Source organism: Heliangelus exortis, chromosome Z, assembly GCF_036169615.1.
Source record: "Heliangelus exortis chromosome Z, bHelExo1.hap1, whole genome shotgun sequence".
Lineage (NCBI taxonomy): Eukaryota > Metazoa > Chordata > Aves > Apodiformes > Trochilidae > Heliangelus > Heliangelus exortis.
Genome location: NC_092454.1, coordinates 46,039,456 through 46,053,917, shown reverse-complemented (window position 1 = coordinate 46,053,917; position 14,462 = coordinate 46,039,456). Strand labels below are relative to the sequence as shown.

Here is a 14,462-nt window from a genome sequence, read left to right as displayed (position 1 = left end):
CCATAAATCCATCATTTATATCATGATGGCATGTAAAGCAGCTGAGGGAAGGAGTACCATAAGTGCATTTACTTAACTTTAGCAGCAGCTTTAGTGAATAGCTAAAACATACACCATCCATTGTGGGAGTGTTTGCTCTGTATTGGATATCACACCTAAATAAACAGGACAGCCAAGAAAGCAGGTCATAGAAAGACCAGTGTTAATGTCATCAGGTGAGGTTCAGCTAATTGTGCTGTCCTTGCTTCTGAACATACAAGCTTCTTTCTCTTCAACTTATGTATGGTTGCAAAGTGTTCAGACTCATATTACAAAACCAGGGTGTGTTGAGGGGGGAAGATTTGGGGCAAGAAACCAGAAAATGACAAGCAGCTTCAAAAGCTGCCTGGGAGCTCATAGTCTATCGGGACCACAGAGCACTGAAACTCAGTAATGACTACGTCTGTTTGGCTAAAGAAGAAATCAGCTGACATGGTATTTTATACACTTTTTCAAAGATATACATAAAACCACTGAAAGAGTTGGCACACCTTGCTGAAGGCTGTTCATATTTAGTCTGGCTGTTTAAAAGCTGTGTGGAAAACTGTGTAATATCTTGTGACCAGGAAGAAGCAAAACTGATTAACCTGAGCACATACTTGCACAGACTGCCCAAGGCAAATTTGAACAGCTATGAAATCCACACATGTGAGCTGGTGGACTGTGCAGAACATTTTTTCAGTTCTATTTTGTATGCACTTGGTAGACTGCCAGATGCTTATAATAATTTGTAGTTTGCCTCATTATATGCTCTAGGTGATAAGAAAATAGCACAGTTACTTCTGTATCTCTCCATTATGCTTCAGAGTGGAAGATCACTGAGTACCTGGCTGGATAAACAGGGATTAGAGCTGCTTTGTTCTTCTGGAGGAGCACTTTGCTACAGGGGGTAGATTTTGGGTTTCTTTCAGTAAGACTTGTTGTCTGCACAGTAGGTGGCATTTGTCGACAGTTAAGAGTCTAAATATTCTTTATTCTGCCATTGGGAATACACACACACATCATGACTTCTTGTGGTATGCTAGCTCAAGTTTATTGAGAAGAAACAGTTATTTTACTGCTATTTTTACACACTGCACAAACAATGGAAAGGTTCAAAAGGTGATTTCAACATCTGTGTTAACTTGGACTTGCTCAAGTGCTCTGCTGAAAGACTCAAGTGCTCTCTCCTTTTTTCTCCCAAGAATTACACCTTACGTATTCTTCCTGCTTTGTCTGGGTTTTTTTGTTTAAAATAAGATTTTATAGGTTTCGTTTTGTCTACCTTCATAAGAAAAAAGCATCTGCAGATGCTAGAGGGTGACATTTGTAATTTTTATGATCAAAGGCAATAGCTGCCCTTGAGGTGTCTCCCATTTACTCTTCATGTGTGAAGAGGAAGAAATTACTGAAATCCTTTCTTAAAAATCTTCATCTCTCTGAGGCTTAGCAATGTGATTGAATCCTCCTCCCTTTTCCAGCACTCTAAGGGAATAAATAAATAAATATTGTTTGGAGTGTGCTGGAAGAACCGTGTTAATATTTGATAAAGATAAAAAGAGTAATATTTCCTTCCCTCCAAAAAGGAGAGGGGGGTAAAAAACCCACCCAGCCTGTGGTATATTGTTAACAGCTTTGTATTTCTGCTTATGTGTAGCTATGATTTGGACACAGTGGGAATCCTGTGGTATGGGATATGATCCTTTACAGTATCTCTTTTGGTAGCCTGGGGATGCTGGGCAGATCCACAGAACACGAGGGACCTGGGAAAGCAGAGCCATTGGTGCGGAGTTACGTAGAATTGGTTTACTTCAGTGAGTCCCAGACCTGATTAGGAGGGGCCATATCTGCCAGAGATGCGAGAGGAATGAAAGAGTCACAGAACCAGAGGAAGTTAAGGTTGAAGGGGACTTACAACTTGCTAGGTTTTTCTGTCATTTGCCCATGCACAACTGCCTTTTTCATCTTACTCATATTAGGGTTATACCTGTCTAGCAGTCCACTAAGTTTAAATTTGTTTTAAATAATTTAATTAGTTTTTAATTAATTTTAAACAAGGTGGTGTAAATGCTAAATGGCTGAGGTTATTTCAGTTGAAGTTTGAACCTGGTTCTGTACTCAGTTGTGGGTGGGAGGTGAGAGAGGAGAGTTTCTCTCTGTTACAGAAGCTTGGTGGGCAGGAGGAATGGCGATGGGGAAAGAGGAAAAGCAGCTGACTCTTGAGATGTATGAGCTCAGATTTGGCATATTAAAATGTGCTTTTGACCTCATAACACGTTTGAGACTTGAAAGCTATTCAAGCAATGTTCAGGTTTTTGAGTAAGGGATTCTCAAATCTTGATAGAAGATCTCTCATTCTGCTGTAAATGTCAGTTTCTAATATCTGTCATCTTGTTCTATTTTCTGTTGATTGTCATTTGTGCCCAATGATTTGCTTCTTTTTCCTGTTGCCCAATCTTTCTTCTTTCTGTCAGAGACTGTACAACACATAAAATGGGCTGAAGTCATTAGATGTGACTCAGCTGCTGTGCCTACTATTACTTAACAAGACACAGTCCAAGAGAGGGATAATTTGGCACTAGGAAGTTTCTACATCAGATGACAATGAATCTTTTGCCAGAGGATGAATCCTTCTATTGCACTGTCTTGATAGCAACAAAAGCATGTAGCTGGTAAAAGGAAACAAAAAGCAAGACTCTGCAAAATAATTCTTATATTATTTTAATTTTCAGGGGTCTCTAAGATCCTTTATTGATTCTGAGAGGCATCAAACTACCTTAACTTACTTTCTTAAAAAGAAAATGCTTTACCACTTAAAGCAATTCTGACTGAGTCTTTTTTAAGTGACTGGCAGAATCTGTCCCAGCTTATACCGTTCTTACCTTTGGTCATGGTGATGTGTTCTGCTTATGCCAGGTGGTTTGTGAAGTGAAATGTTAAATGGTGATAATGTCTATGAACAGTCTTCAGGGCAGTGAGAGGTGAGGCATCTCCTAAATGAGATAAACTTCACTTAGAATCATTATCATTTGGGTTGGAAGGGACCTTAGAGGTCATCTAGTTCCCTCTCGATAGACCAGGTTGTTCAGAGCCCCAGCCAGCCTGGCCTTCTTGGGACCAAGTTTTCACAACTTCCTTGGGCAATCTGTGGCAGTGTCTCACCAGCCTCAGAGTGAAGCATTTTTTCTTAATATCCAGTCTAAATATGCCCTCTTTCACTTTGGAACCATTAACTGTTGACCCACCACCAGATGGCCTTTTAAAAAGTCCCTCTCCAGCCTTCTTGTAAGCAACCTTCAGGTATTAGAAGGCCACTATAAGGTCTTCCCAGAGCCTTCTCCTCTCCAGGCTGAACAACCCCAAGTCTTTCAACCTGTCTTCATAGGAGATGTGCTCCAGTGCTTCGATCATCTTTGTGGCCCTGCTCTGGACTTGCTTCTGCAGATTTGTGTCCTTATGTTGTGGGACCCATAACTGGACACTTCTTTGAGAACCTATCAGTCCTGAATGGGGAGGAGAAAATAACAAGAACCCATTCCTTTGAACTTGTTTCATTTACTGCTTGGAATAATGCAGAGGCATTAAGTCTATGCAGTAATGACATTTAGACTGGAATCTAGCACTGAGCCACTAAGAATCTTATTTCTGTTGAAGGAATGAGGGGTATCTTGGACACCTGTGAGGTACGGAACTGTACACTCTCACACTTTTATGGAGATGTTCACAGTACTGTCACGTTTGTTGCTTAGTTCTGTTCACTCAGCTCTGAGAAGTAATTGAGAATGGAAGTCTTAAAACAGTTTGCAGAATCACTGTGTGTTTTTACTTTGAGACACGTTAAATATATTGCATATGTGTCCCTCTTAATGCACAGTTTGGAGTTTTTTCATACACAGTGCCCTTTGTATTAAACTCTTTGTGTTCAGGTGAGTTTATCTATCTTACCCCTGCCAGAGGTTTCTTCTGAATACTAAAACGGAAAAATGAAACTGAAACAGTGTGTATAGAGAAAGTTACGGTACAGATTGGAGTTCAAAATAGATTTTTTTTTTTTTTTTTTTGCAGTGTTTTAAGCAGTTTGGAGGTTTCAACAGCACCTTCTTTACAGTGTTAATTTTTCAACAGTTTACCTTCTTTGAAGGGAATGATGAGGTAATTACTTTTTTACAATGAAATTTGACAAAGAATTGTGTTTAGATGTGATCTAACAGTGGCTTATAGCATTAACTTTGGCAAATAGTTTAGATTCTTACATATGTGTTACGTGTGGAAAGTAAGAAAGTTAACTGTTTTATGCACTACTACTGAAATGCAGTGTGAAAATATGAAATTACTACGTATAGATACAGAGGTGTCCGAATAGGTAGAGATTGACTAGAATAGTGGAAATAATCTCATGGGACTGAGGCTGTGTCACTGACAGAAGCGTGTTCTCTCTTGTAGAGCAAAGCTGCCTTAGGGAGTTTGTTTTTAAGCAAATTTGATACCAAAGGAAGGTATCAGTGATCTAAAAAAATGTAGGCCACAATCTGGCTTCTCCTTTTATTTAGGTGGTGTTTTTTTACATTTTTTTTGTCTTGAGTGCCAGTCAGAGGGATGTAATTGTTCTGTGACCTTAATTGCTTTGACAAAGTGAAATTCAATTCAGTTATTATTTGGTGAACTAGTAGACAAATACTGTGATGTTTGGTTTGGACCTAGGTGTGGGTAGACTGTTTTTTGTATATACTAGTGGTCAAAGTCCTTACTAAGCACCACTTAAATAAAAAAAATCTATTTAAAACATCATGTACTGATAGGTCAGTAGATGTGGCAACACTTCAGGGCAGGAGTGGGTAAGGGGGTGTACATTTGTAGATACTGGAATGCTTGGTCACAAGTGGTCCATTCAGACATTTTAAATTCCTGCTTAGGATTTTTAATTGGGTTTACTTTACTAATTGGAATATACATTTAACAAATAGAATATAAATATCAGTATATAATTTGTGGTTTGCTAGGGTACATAATCAGGAGCATAAAGAGATGAGTGACCATGCTCAGTTTTAAACTTATAGTTGTTTTCAGAGCAATTTGTCTTATATCTGAAAAATAGACATGATAAACCTCCCAGAGTGACTAGTTCAGTTGGAGACATGTCTTATTTGGTGTGGTTTGCAAGCTGCAAAAACACTTGGCTGTAATACACTGCATTTCAGTTGTATTCTAGACATAGCTCCAGTTTATCTGATTAAAACTAATTTTATTCAAGAAAATAAAAAGTGTCAGAGTATGCAATATCTTGGGGTGATCTAGCTGTTTGGTTTGTTTGGTTGGGGTTTTTTTTGCATCACAGTCACATTGTTTTTGTCATCTCTTGGTTAGCTGCATATTAAGTAGCGTGGAATACTTAATATTTTTCTGTTTTGTCTTGGGAAGTGGTTCTTAAAAGTTCCACACCCTGGCAGAGAGGTCTGAAACTTTGGCAGAGCTGAGGTGAAGCTACAAATAAGTATGTATAATGTCCTAAAAAGTTTTGGAGAAAACTTAAGTGGTTTGTGAGTCTGAGTGATCTAGGAAAAAGCCCATCATGGTCTGTTATTTAGAGAGTAGAATATCAAAAATTTTGAACAGATCACCTTAGGTAGATTTGAATTTCTCATCCAAAAGTGGGTGGGAATATACCACCTGTAGGCAAGATTGAAACAGATTTCTGACTTGGAGTGGGGTCTACCAGAAAGAAGTGGTGTTTCAGTGTGTCTTGGTTCACAGCAGTGGGTGGCAGATGCTACTGCAGTAGCATCTGCAGTTTTCCTCATTCCTCAGGTGGGTTTGAAATGTACTTGAAAGCCCTGGACATAAGGGTTCAGAGGGCAAGCTTGTGTTGGAATATGACTTATGTACAGAGACATGAGTGTTTTTATTTTTCTCCAGCTTTCTGTCAGCAGATAGACGTAAGGGCAGTTGAATACATGTTCAGTAGGAATTTTGTAACAAAACTTTCCATGAACAACTTATCGATTTAAAAATACTACCATGCTATAAATGTTTCATCTTTATTTTATAACTTTGATAACGGTGCAATCTTGTAGCAGCACATTTTGAAATGCAGAAAAGAACACTCTATCTTACCTGATCTTCTGTCTATCATAGGGCAGCTACATTTTGGCTTTCTTCCTCTACCAATTTCAGTAACACTGTTTTATCTAAGGCATATTTTGCAAAAGTGCATCTATACTTGATGTTTTAAAATCAAGAAATGCAGATTTCTGCTGCTTTCTGACTGTTCAGTTATTTGATATGAACAAATGCTGTATTTTGTAGGATCATAGAATCAAAGAATGGTGTAGGTTGGAAGATGATCTTAAAGATGATCTGGTTCCTAGCACTATCCCATGTGCAGGGACACCTTCCACCAGACCAGGTTGCTCAAATCCCATCCAACCTGGTCTTGAACACTTCCAGGAAGGGGGCAACCATAACTTCCATGGACAACCTGTTCCAGTGCCTTAAATTCGTAATGAAACTGCTGTGGTTTTGTTTGATTGGTTTGTTTTTTTCTTGAATTTATGTCAGGCAGTCTACTGGAGATTTTTGATCTGTTGGGGCACAATTCTCATGCTCTTCCTTTCTACAGTTTCTTCATGCTTTTTCAGGATTTACCATCAATTATGAAAAAAGTTTTGTGTGTTTTTTCAGAACTTGGGGAAATATACAATATGAATAAAGGGAGCTCTATGTAATATATCGCAAGTGGGAGTATTTTCTTTTGCTTCAAAAGTAAAACATAAAATTGAATTGCATAATCATACTTAAAACAGAGTTCTGCAAGTACCGAACACATATAATGATAATTTGACTCTTCCACAGTGTTGAGGGGGTGGATGAATTTTTTATGGTATTTTTTTGGTTTTGTTTCTTTTGGGGGAGTGGGAGGGTAGGGGTTCTTTTGTCTTTTTTTTTTTCTCCCCTGGTCTTTTTCCTTTCTTTCCTTCTTTCTTTCTTTCTTTTTATTCTTTTTTTCTTTCCAAATGTGCATGGAGTGGAATATTTGAAATGTTGCATTGTGAATATATGGTTGTCTTAACTAAGCTTCTCTTTTTCCTTACAGTTTTCACTAGCAGAATCTCCACTAATGATACATTTTATGACGAACCTTTGTTTACTTTCAGAACCCTGCAGTTTCTGGCTTCCATCTTTTTTTCTGACAGTCTGTGTTTATAGAGATAACATGATCTTGGCAAAGCATGTAGTGCTATATCTTTACACAAGCTGGCTGGTACTTCAGATAGGGAGCAAGCAGAGAGCTCTCAAACCATTGATGATTAAGAAAGCATTAAGTAAACTATCAAGCAAGTACCTTTTCCTGAATTATAAAGATAAAATGTCAACATTGCTATCATAAATTATTCAAAAACATGAAGTATTAAAATAGCATTTAAAAAAAGAATATATTCCATTTTTAAAAACACTTAAGCCCATCTATCAAAGAGTAGCAGAAATAGCAATATTTACATGTATGTGGTAATTGAACACTAAATTATTATTTGATAGGCTTGTGAATAAATTTATATAGTTTTGGATTTTAGAGTATTAGTATATAATTAAATTTTCATTAACAGAAATAGCTTGATTTCAAATATATCTTTGCCACGGTATCACAAGATTGTTGCTCTTTTTCATGTTTTGCTATACTGCATTATGTGACCAAGCCCTAATTCTGTAAGATTTCATAGATGTGATTTAGCTTGTGTTTACTTGTAGTCTTGTTGAATCTCTAGAGAATTTAAGTTAGATGGCAGAGAGGGAGGTGTTACAGCTCTTGTTTTTGCCTTTTTTTAAGCTGAATTTTCAAGGCAGGTTTTTATTGTCTGGTTTAGAGCTTCAGGCTCTAATCTTACCTAGGTTTTAGCGGCTACTGCAATATCAAAGAAAACTTGCATTTTTCTGAATGGATTTCAGTCTCTGTAGTTACATTTTCTAAAAAAAAAAAAAAAAAAAAAAAAAAAAAGGTAATTTGAAGTTAAACATTTCTAAATAATATTAGGGTCCCAGGTTTCTGTTAGCCAATGTGTTGTTGTAAAGAGACATCTGTTTTGTTTCCTCTACAAAAATTTAAGCACTCCCTCAAAGGTGTTGGGGTGGTTGAAGGAGGAACAACACCAAAATCCCCTAGGAACCTCTGCCTCTTGAGGTGAGAATTCACACATGAAATTTGCACCATGTCTGGCCTGCTGATAGACAGTTTCTAAACTGAAAAAGCAGGGTAGGCTGAAGATGAAGAGTCTGAGGCATCCAAAGGAGACACTGACATCTATTGCTCTTAGATTGGAGATTGGCGATGCACTCTGACTTTAATTTTATCCTGTTTACATGCTGACATTTCTGCAAAGAGCTAATTTCTTGAAGTATGTTCTCACGGGGATAGAAGTAAATTCTGGATTCATCCATCCAGATGTTCTCGTGCTTTTGGTGACTGTCTCAGATTTACTAGTCTTCTCCTCCCCTACATTTTTCACTGAAAAATGTTTATTTCCTCTGAGAAACATTACAGTAAACAAGGTCATGTGTGTTTTTATCATGCAGCTTATTACACAATGTTCTTGTTCAAGACCATTTTGCCCTTTGCTTTTGCCAGGTGATGAAAACTGGGAGAGGAAATAAAAAAGTCACGAAGTAGAAGCAGCAGGGAGCACATCTTATAAATACAGTGTTTTGAAGAGCATAGTGAATCTTTTTTGTTTATATTTTTGGAAGGAGAAAGAAGTGGTTAGGGTTGTATTTGCATTCTCTATGGTACTTTGCCTCATATGGTAAAGTGTAGAATTGTACTACTAATCTCTAAAGGTAGCTATGTAGACATTTGAGTGTGGTCTTGGTCATGATATTCTGGTTGTTGAAACTGAAGACACTTTTTTATCTGGAACAACATAGCAATAAGGCATAGTGATACTTTTCTGTGGGAATCTTTCTCACTATACATAAGGTGGATACAAATTTCCTTAATCCATCTTGCAGGTTTCAGCTTTTTTTCTTATGCTATTCTGATACTTGACCAGTATTTCATTACTTGACCAGTAATGAAAAGCTTTCTATCCTGCATTAATTTCTGGCCCCCATTGTTTTGATGCTAATAAAACTGAGTAATTTGTGTTGGAAAAGACACAAAATATAAGGTAGGTATAAAAAGGGAAGGTAAAGAAAATTTTTAATGTTGTTTTGATATGGTTTGTATTTATTTTGGTTCTTCCTCTTTCTGTGTACCTCCTGCTTGCCTTCAAGAGACTAGGAGCACCATTGCCCTCCCCCCCTAGCCACATAGGAAGAAAATTCTAGCTCTTCAGCCCTCGTGAGTTTCAGCACACAGTGTAAACACATCTGACAGTTATTGTAGAGGCAGCACTCTCACTAACTTCTGAGGAGGGAAGTTGCCAGACTGGGGAAATGAGATAAGAAGGCAAGAAAAGGGAGACGACAGAATTCAGAAGGAAGGTTCCAAAGGGTTTAACTTGTTAACATTCAGGTCTTGGGAGAAGCTTCCTAAACAACCACAAGCTGCACGGTTTATCCTAATAAATGGTAACTGGAAAGAGTTATAACTGGTTTTCCTCAGAGAAATGTTTGCTGTGAGGAAGCATCTCTCAGTGTGAACCTTGTCTTTTCTACCAGGGCATAACTCCGCTTGAGGAAGCTGTTGGCATCATTTCTTGCTTAGAAGGCCTGGAGTGCCAGAGACCTCTCATAGTTGGAGAGGATAAAGAACATTGTTGAAGGTCTGACACCCTTCAGAACTACCATACTACGGAAAGTGGTGGGTCTTGGCTGTTCTTTCCTCCATGGTTAAGCTGCTGAGAGTAGACATTTACCTGAGAAATCCCTGCTTACCTTGGAAAAAGGACAGGTCTCTGGAGGCTGAGAGAAGAGTAACAGTTTTGAAACATTTTCTGTTGTGATGTGGTTTGTGTCTGCTGTGCTGCTTCCAGCTCTCTCAGGCTGCAGCCTAAAATGTGTATAAATTCTGACAGCTTAGCAAAGACTGCTTGGTTCTTGACATCATCTGTTTTGCAACTGCTGGTGCCATTCTTTGGCCACGTAGTGTAGCAACAACTGTTGGTTCATGTTTTGACTCTGCTCAATCATGATGTTGGGCATTACATTCAGAATGGGTTAGCTTGCTTGCTTCAAAACTGCCTTCCAGTATCATCCTGCCACAATCTCAGTCCTGCAGTGTTTAGGAAAGCCAAGCAATTGGACTGAATACTTTGCTGATTTTGCTGTTACGCTTTTTTGGTTTTGCGTGTACTTTCAATATATTTTAACTTGTAACTATAGCTATAACTCTCATACATATTCTCCAGAGGTTGCTGAAGGGATTTTCACCTTGGTAGTGTTTTCAACTAAAAAGCTTTTTAATAGATAGGTAATTGGGGTTTTTTCCTGTTTCAGTGGTGAGTCAGAATATTGTTTCCACTTGGAAACGCTCATTTTATTTTAAAATGGTCTCCTAATTTCTTGGTAATTCACTGGTAGTTGTTTTAACATAGAAGCCAGGGCTTTGATTGTTCAGTGTAGGACCATGGTAGCCAAAAGCCATGAGGGAGAATGAGACTAGTAATGGCACTTTACTTTGAGCTAATTTGCTCTGTGCATGCAGGTTGATTGGCAATTCCTTTTTTAAATGTCATTTTGAAAGAATACAGGGAATCAGTTAAGGAGGATGTATGCTATTAGCTCTTATTTCATGGTCTGAGCTATTAAACAGAATTCAGTTTTCATTACAGTCCACAAAATAAAGTACTATGATGTGGAGTTCTTTTGAAAATATAATGTAGAGTTAATTTTGCTGCCATTTTCCATTGCATCACTTTAGGAGAATTTGAGAGATAGATCTAAGGGAATTAAAAGAACTGGTGACATTTTTTACATCCTTCATGCAATGGGTCTTTCTGACCTATTGCAGTTACTGTTCCTAGGTTCTCTGTGCATATAGAGCTGTGCAGATAATGGGTGGATCAGAGTGGACTAAGGATCCTCAGATGCCACTGCCTCGGGAGATAATCTTGCCAAAATAATTGGGCAACTATTTGAATTGCTTGGAAGTTTTCTGATGAAACAGTGTTTTGCAGAAATTTATCAGCATGGTGAAATTGAAATGTTTTGCAAATATGGACTGACATTTGCCAAAGTTCTGATGGAACCTGAGCAGAGCTGTTGCTTGCAGGCAGGTCTTTGACTTGATTGCTGTTCTGGTAACTCACCTACTTGGCAGGTTATTGTGATGCTGAGGTTTCTAAGATGTATAATTCATTCTGTTTTTCCCACAGCACTGGCAGGTAGCCTTCTTCCAGGTATAAGCTAGAGCAAGGGCTTCATTCTGCTGTGAAGAACTTAGAAATTGCAATTATGGTCTTTTTTATTCCTTATCAGTATGAAAATAGTGACATCCTCCGTAATAACAGTTTCTGTTTTCTTAGTCCCTCTGTGTCAAGCAAGTGGATCAGACCAGGATCATTACTCTCTTACCTTGTGCAAAAGTTCATGGACTATTGCTGAATTGCTGATATAGGCAGTGGTGTGCCAAGTGAAAACTGTAAGCAAATGTTATCTTCACTCCTCCACTTTTTTTAGTGTATGTTTTGTCATTGATATGTTAGTCTGTCACCTTCCTCCTGTATCTGCTTGCTACCGTGTGCATTCAAATTTTGATATATTATTATTGTTATATTATTCTCAATGAGAATGTGGTGGAAAGATGTGAATCTGTTGCTGTGAATTTTTTTATGAAATACTAGATGATGTAGTGTGTTCTTACTGTACAAAAACTACAGAAACTCATGTTGCTCAATTAAGGGCAGTGGCGTTTCTGCTCATGCTGATCTTTTAAAAATACTGTATTGACTGTCAAAGTAGCATGTGCATTCAGTTCCTTTAGTGTATTTTTGTTTTTTTAAAAAACAAAACAAATCTGCATACACAAAGGAAATCAGACCAGGTGTGCAAGGAATGCTGCAAGTTGTGTGTAGGATACTTATACTGTTGTATACTGTTGTTAAAATCAGAAAAAGAAAGTTTTTGTAGTGTAACAGGCCATGTTACATGGGTTCATGTGATGGGAAAGTTGAGTTCCATTTGTCTCTCCAGATTGATCTGTGGAGATTGTTTTGGTGTTACTGTAGACACATAATACTCATTAGCATTTACTGATGTTCTCCCATTCCTGCTGACTAATGTAGGATCTGTTAGCAGTTTTGGTGAGAATTTTCTAGTATCTTACCTACAGTCGTAACCACCTACTGCCATTACGTGGGAAGGTTTTCAGTGCTGATGTTTATAGTGTTCATTCAAATCCTTTGAAAAAAGGATGTACATATTTTTGGCATCCTCATTTTACACAAGATGTCCTAGTCTGCTGCCAAGAAACATGTTAAGGTGTTGAGAAACACCCTATGTCCTCAAGGTCAATAGAAATGTGTCAATAGAAAATGCTACTTTAATATTTCTCCTCTCTTGCTAGTAAGTTGAGTATTCAAGGTACTTAGGGATACAGGCACAATAAACACTAACAGTATTTTTCTGTAGAAAGGCTCACTGAGAAGTGACTGAGGTTTTAGAACATCCTTTGAGTAATGAATTCTATGTACTGCTTTTTGCTGGTAATTGCAACTTGGAGGTGGTGGACTAATTTATTTTGACCGAGTTTCATTACACCCATCAGTTAATTTTTAAGCATTTAAGTCCTTGAGGCTGCCAGAAATGCAAACTAGTGTAGACTTCAACAAATTGGAGAGAAAGAGGAAGTGGGAAAGCTGTATCATTGGCAAGTTGATGTCAGATTGGTACAGACAGGAATGTAGGTAACATTCCTTGCAGCTCTGTTACTAAAAGAACAAGTTGTGTCAGATGAGATTTACTCATCCTGAAAGTAAGGTCTTGATGCAGATCCTATTAGTAGGCGTGCCTGTAAATGTGTGCAAAAGAAGTGGTTGAATCTCTTAAACAATAAAAGGTAATAAATACATAATAAAAAAACAGAGTGAGAGAAAGAAGTATGCTACTGTAACTACATTGAGCCTGTTCAGCTTGGAGTTTTTCATCTCCAGACTTCTTTGTGTTTTGTCTAGAGCTGTTCCTTCATAAGCAAGCAATCATCTTTCTTTTTGCCATATGGAGAAGGATAGGCTTGATGTTAGGATGTTCCATCAGTTTTTGCATTTGAAATACAAGCTGAAGTCTCACTGAGCTTATCCAACATGTTGCAGCCATATTCCACAGGAGTCTGCTAGGCAGAGAGTAGAATTGGTTTGAATTCTTAGCTAAACCTGTTTTGTGCAATCAGTTCATCATCAGCTGTGTCATACAGCTAGTGGTGTTACTCAATTGAGCTGGAGTTTCTGGAAAAACTACGTCGTTAACTACACTCAGGTAAAGTGTCACTGAATTTTGCTCACAGTGAAGAGCCTGACTGGGAATAATGAATGCAAGACAGTTCTGTGCATGGAAGAGTACATTTAAACTAGAAACTAATTTAGAATGCCCAGCCATTCCCCTCGATCTGAAACCTGCATGAGGAGGTGGTGGTTCTGTGCTTTGCTTGAAGCTGGTGCTCTCAGACCAGCGTGTGTGTAATGTGTGCTCAGTAGGTCAGTGATAGACTGCTCTGCTCCACACAGCCTCTCTTCTCCCTGTTCAGCACAGGGAATCTGGAAAACTTGCACTGACTGCATAGGACTTTGAATCAGGTCTTAATTGGCTGGCTAGACATCATTTTTATACGAATCCCTGGAGGTGCACACAAAATACACGGATGTCCAAACAAAGCAAAACTCCTTATCTCTACAGCCAGTATTGCAAGAGAAGCACAAATTGTCATCATAACAGTCTGACTTCTCTGGGGAGAGAAGCTGAATTTTCTGCTCGTTGAGATGGGCTTCTTTTCCCTGAGTATTGACATTTGACTCAGTAGACACTGCGTATGGTGCTGAGGAAATTGTGTTGATTTCCTTCTGCTCTCTCCAGGAAGATTTCTGTCTGAAGCATTGTCAAATACAAAACTTGCCAAGTTCTCCCATTCAGAATTCTTCCTTCTTTGAACTTCTGTTGTATTCCCCTCCCCCCTCTATTCAGTTTCACAATACGTCTTTGCCTTTATATCAGACCCTTTCCTATGTTGGGAGGCTCACAACAGGGAATTTATAATTTTTTCACTGGTGCAGGCAGGTGTTGTTGCACTTCAGACTTTTCAAATAATGTTTCTTGCAACCACAGCAGTGTTGTGCAAAGAGAGCAAGAGTGGGTGTGCCCTTCCCTTCCTGCTACAGGACACTTGGTGCTAACTTCTGCATGAATTGAAAGGAGCAGTTTTTGCCAGTTTTACAACTTTAAATTAGCCAAAATTAATTGTTCTGCCTAAAGGGAATGTTACGACATGACACAAAGATAACCACGTCTCTTTTTGTAGTTACTTT

General features: G+C 38.3%; 1 protein-coding gene across 5 annotated transcripts in view; it reads left to right on the top strand.

The window, feature by feature from the left end:
- Nucleotides 1-14,462, top strand: part of JAK2 (Janus kinase 2) — an 88,604-nt gene that overhangs the window by 25,001 nt on the left and 49,141 nt on the right. For 3 of the 5 annotated variants that reach the window (XM_071731357.1, XM_071731361.1, XM_071731356.1), the window contains one exon: nucleotides 9,667-9,808. The exons of 1 other annotated variant lie outside the window; for it this stretch is intronic. The gene's annotated coding sequence lies outside the window, so the exon portion shown is untranslated. Of the gene's footprint in view, nucleotides 1-9,666; nucleotides 9,809-11,471; nucleotides 11,588-14,462 lie in introns of all 5 variants that reach the window. One more of the 5 variants, XM_071731360.1, reaches the window with a different exon arrangement.